Source organism: Leptodactylus fuscus, chromosome 2 (genome assembly GCF_031893055.1).
Source record: "Leptodactylus fuscus isolate aLepFus1 chromosome 2, aLepFus1.hap2, whole genome shotgun sequence".
NCBI classification, from domain to species: domain Eukaryota; kingdom Metazoa; phylum Chordata; class Amphibia; order Anura; family Leptodactylidae; genus Leptodactylus; species Leptodactylus fuscus.
In genome coordinates this window covers 246,663,887-246,669,416 of record NC_134266.1, presented here as the reverse complement: position 1 = coordinate 246,669,416, position 5,530 = coordinate 246,663,887, and positions in this window count along the sequence as shown.

The window sequence follows — 5,530 nt, the reverse complement described above, 5'->3', positions numbered from 1 at the left end:
CCCCTTAGTGACCCATGACGTAACTGTACGTCATGGGTCGCATGGGGATGTATGGAGCGAGCTCACACGCTGAGCTCGCTCCATACACGGCAGATGCCGGCTGTATAATACAGCCAGGACCTGCCACTAACAGCAGCGGTCGGTGCCCGAGCCGATCGCTGCTGTTAACCCTTTACACACTGCGGTCAAACGTGACCGCAGTGTGTAAACGGCGCCGGCTGCATGGGCGCCGCCATGTTTTGCCGATCGCCGCCCTCCTGAACGTCACATGAGGGCGGTGATCGGTTGCTATGACAGCCGGAAGCCTATTGAAGGCTTCCAGGCTTGTCTCTGCATGAGATCTATTAGACGAGGCCAGAGGCATTGTCTAATAGAAGTGCTGCGATTTTCCTATTCACTGCAATACTGTAGTATTGCAGTGAATAGTATGAGCGATCAGACCCCCTAGGTTTCAAGGTACCTAAGGGGTCTGATCATAAATGTATAACAAGAAAAAAAAAAGTTTTTAAAAGTATTGAAAAAATTAAAAAAAAATATAAAAGTTCAAATCACCCCCCCTTTCCCTAGATCAGCTATAAAAGTAAATAAAGAACATTAAACATAAACATATTAGGTATCCCCGGGCTCCAAAATGCCTGAACTATTAGAATATTAAAACATTTATCCCGTACTGCGAACGGCGTAGCGGCAAAAAAAATAAAAATAGCCAAATAGCGTTTTTTTCAACACTTTGCCTCCAATAAAAAATGATAAAACCATCAGATCTTTCCCCAAATGGTATCAATAGAAACGTCATCTTGTCCCGCATAAAAAGACACCACAACCAGCTCCATACATGGAAATATGAAAAAGTTACAGGTGTTAGAACATGATGACACAAATTTTTTTTTCTATTTTGCAAAGTTTATCATTTTTTTAAAAGTATCAAAACATTTCAAATACTATATAAATTTGGTATCACCGCGTTCGTACTGACACGTAGAACACAGGTAACATGTCATTTGTACCAAACAGTGAACGCTGTAAAAATTAAACCCATAAGAAAATGGCGCAAATGCATTTTTTCTCCAATTGCACCTCATTCTGAATTTTTTTCCAGCTTCCCAGTACATTGCACAGCATATTGAATGGTGCCATTACAAAGTACAATTTGTCCCGCAAACAATAAGCCATCATGTGACTCTGTGAACTGAAAAATGAAAAAGTTATGGCTCTTGAAATGTGAGGAGGGAAAAACGAAAATGCGAAACCAAAAAATGGCCTGGTCCTTAAGGAGTTAAAAATAAAAATAAAAAGATTAAAAAAAATGCAGCAGTAGCGGCTGTCACCGGGTCTCCTAATGTCCCGGGCCCTGTGGCAGCCGCTACACCTGCTATCCCAGTAGTTACGCCACTGGACAAACTCAAAGTCCTGCATGTACGACTTTGTGCCCATGCCAAAAAAAAAAAAAAAAAAGAACAAAAAAAAACAATTTCCCCGCGGAGAGGCCACAGGCGGATATCGGCAGTTTGCTTTAAAAACTCCTTTCAAATGAATGTGTTTTAAAACTGACCACCGGGAAGCCGTCCCCTATCCAGTTTTTTTTTTTACGGACACGGGTACAAGTGTGAACACCCTCTTACATGGTTTCAGTCTGTGTTCACGTCCGAAGCTTCTGAAGTGTCATGTAACCAGACAGCAAGGAATAATGGGAGAGCGGAGATTGGTGAGGTCACAACTGTCAATGGAACCATTTCCCACTGCAATCAGAAGATTCTTCAGCGGTAGTGAAGGTTATTTTGGCAGGTGTCATGAAAAAAAGGTGGTTGAGTAGATAGAGTAACTGCGGGGGAGGGGAGTTTTCTTTTTGAAAATCCCATTGAACCGTTCAAATGAACTGGGCTGGGCCGAGACCTCTGGCACAAGTAATGCTGCTTTGGAAGGGAATGGTAACCAATGTTTCAACACACAGGACATGCACACTCGGCCCGTTAAAAGGACAGAGGAAGGTTACTGCAGAAACCAGTGATTGGCTGAGCAGGCAGCCTGCCGCAACAGTGTACTGAATGCGGGTATAGCTGCATCCAATGCTGGGGCCACCAATATCTTTATATATTTAGATACGAAAGCGCTGGTGGCCCCAGAACTGAACGCAGCTATAGCCACATTCAGTACATTATGTCACAGCAGCCTGATGCTTCTGGGTCCCCTGCGGGTGGTCTCTGTGCCTTCTCACCAGCTCAGCCCATACCCACCCTTTCCTAAAAACTATAAACAAACAGACAACCCACCTAAGGCCCCACAATGCAAGAAATACATTAAAAAAACAAAAACCCCAAATGCTACATTTTACAGTCCAGGTGAAGTGAGTGAATCACCAGCACCAGGTTCTCAGCAGTCAGTACACAAACTGTAGCAGGAAACTGCTCTCTCCCTTGCGTAGTGGCCAGACCAGGTCCCTTTCACTTTAATAGGAACTGAGCTGCAGTCAGCGACTACACAGAGACCAGCGCTGTCTGCTCCTGGCTCCATTCTCTGCATCATCTGCTGAGAACTAATCGATGGGGAAGGGGGGGGGGCACCTTTAGAATTGGTCATGATTTTTTTGTTGCCTGAAAACCCCCTTTAACCCCTTCCTTGCCAGGTGTTTTCATGTTTCTCTCTGACTGCCAAGGCAATTTTAATAGTTTTGAGATTGACAAATAAAACCTAAATTGTAACAAAAATAAATACATTTTTTACAGGTCTGGGTGTTTAAGAAACACCAAAAATTGTAGACATGCGCCAACCGATTTTGTGCATGCAAATTAAATAGGAGTTTACATAAAAATAGAACTTTCTATCCCTCTACAAAAACTGTAGCAATTTATACCTTCATCTCCAGAGATAATCCTTATTACCATTATTTTAGTGTGTAATGGATATCGCTAGAGGGGGGGGAGGGGGTCGACGTATTTTACTTTAGAAATATCCGGTATGGACAGGACAGGGAAGATGACTTCATGCATGTGTTTGGTGCAACTCTTGTCACAGCGCCAATAAACTTCCTGGTTATGTTCAGAGGGGTATTACTTAAGAATACCCCTCTAATAAGCCTCAGAGGGGTATTACATTATCCCTCTTTCTGACAATCAGAGGGTAAAACTATAGAATGCTCCCTGATTGATAGGAGAGGGGATAACATGGACAGAAGTCCCCTCTTCCTCTCCCCCCTCCCATTGGATCACATACAGATTATCCACAGATGATGATGCCCCTCCTCCTCCTTCTGCAGCTCTTAAGATGCTACCTTAGGCAGGAAGGGGGAGGACATTTTAGAGTCCCATAGCTCAGGATCAGTTAGGACTATGAAGGTGATTTTGGATTCATTTTAAAGATGAAAATCTCATCTATAAAATGATCCCATGAGATAAATCAGGATATCCCTTATAGATTCAGAGCGATCTTGCTGTTAACAATGCTGTCAGGAATTGAGATCTGCTTTGGGATCTCAATGCCAAATAGCGTTTTCAAAAGCAAGTCAATTAATCCTAACCAATCGTGAGATCTCATCATTAGTAGTAAGGATGTATTAGATATGTCCTCAGAAAATAAAGTGGCACCCTAGGAGGATATAGATATGTGGGTGGCGGGGAAGAAGTTAAAGTACCCAAAGCAGTGATTATAATTAGTCATGACGACCAACTTATATTTCATTCTGACTATACATTAAACAAACCACTGATACTCAAAATTTATTTATTCTCACAAACTGATGCGATTTACAATAAAACAAATAAATTATACACATTCAAATAAATTTATTTTAAACAACAAAAAAATATTCAAAACCAAAACGTACAACTTTCAAGTCAAGTCAGGAAATGTACAGACCAGGCCCCATTTAAGGACGGGCGATATCTATGGTCAGTGCGGAGAATGTACAACACTGAGGAACTACAATCTAATGTCACTATTGCATTTAAGAAAAAAAAGAATGTTTTTGTTTGTACTGCATAGTTGTGTTACCATCTGATACCAGGCCACTGCTAAATAGTCATCTCGTACCTGTGTGTTCGTTTTTTGGGCAGTATACAATTCTAGAGCAGAATGGACAAACATTACCCATCTCACCATTACTATGAAGTTTACCAGTTTCCTGTTGGTTGCCATATCCTGTTCCGATCTTGATACAGCAGGAAATGCCTGATCAGCCGATCGCCTCCTGGGCGGGTATATTCAGTCACTTCCTGTTGTGCCAAGCCAGGACCTAGAAGCCGGAGGCCCTACTTCGCCCATTCAGTTCCACATTTTATTCTGTCCTAAAATCCCTTTAAAGGCCCAGGGTGACCCAAGACAGGCATGGTGCTCAATGCCCATCAGGCAACTTTTTTTGTTGTAGAGTTTGTTGCAAAAGGATATGGGAGATATATAGAAAATTCTTATACCTCTACTCCTGGCTTTGGCTCAAAAAAAAAGCTGTGTTTCCACAATGTGAGGCCGTAGCCACAGCTTGTTTTTTTGCTGCAGGAATCGCTGCAGGTCTCCTGCAACCTTCAACCCTGCAAAGGTTAAATGCTTAAGATAGAACCTGCACCAATAATTGAGAGTGACTTTGAACGATGGGTTCTAGATACGGCATGTGGATGGTGTTATATAATATATAATCCTTCCAAACAAGTCACAAAACTGTTGCCAGACTTCTTTACACATAGGTAGTTGTATTCCACTATCTAAAAAGCAGGAGTTATTTCCATTTATGCAGCTTCTGAATACCAGGTGCTGCTTTATGTATTACCAGTGACTGAGTGGCGACTATACTTTTATGGGTACTATCAAACCATAAGGTGCAGGACGCAAGTGTCTCAGAAAAGTCCATTTTATTCATAGGCAATGAGCTATCAAGTCTCATAGTAGAAATAACAAGTTAGCGCCCTTTCAAGACACCTGCACATTCAGATTGTAAGGTATGGTCCATGTGTCGGCCATATACCCCAGCCTAACCGTGGCTCTTGTGAACTGTACTTACAGCATTATAGTGATTTATGATGCCGCATATGTCAGAACTACCGCTGGTCCGCTGTCCTGAACGCTCAGGATGTTGAGTCACGGAGCTATAGTACTAGAAATTGACTTTGCAAGGGCTGGGAAATACAGTGGAGACAGACCTTGTCTTACCCCAAATATCGTGCAAAAGGGGCCACTGGCCATCTGTAAAGTGCAGAAGCCCATGTGTAATGAAGAATAAAGATGCAAGACCATTTCTGTGCAGTTTGTACACACTAGTGAGGCCATATTTTGATATCAAGCCCACTAGCACGCAGCACTGAGTTTTAGGCCAGGGTTCAAAGGCGACTTTTGGGCTCTTTGAGGAGTGATAGTAACATGCCACTACCACAACCTTAAGCACTACGCACACACATGGCACGTTAGCTGAGCTTTTACACGACTATTTCACCGATCCATACCTGTGCGTGGGGGGGGGGGGGGAATACAAGCCCAGGGAAGAACTCAGGACAGGTCCCATTCCAGCCCAAGATCACTGTAGAACAGGGGTAGGGAACCTTTGGCT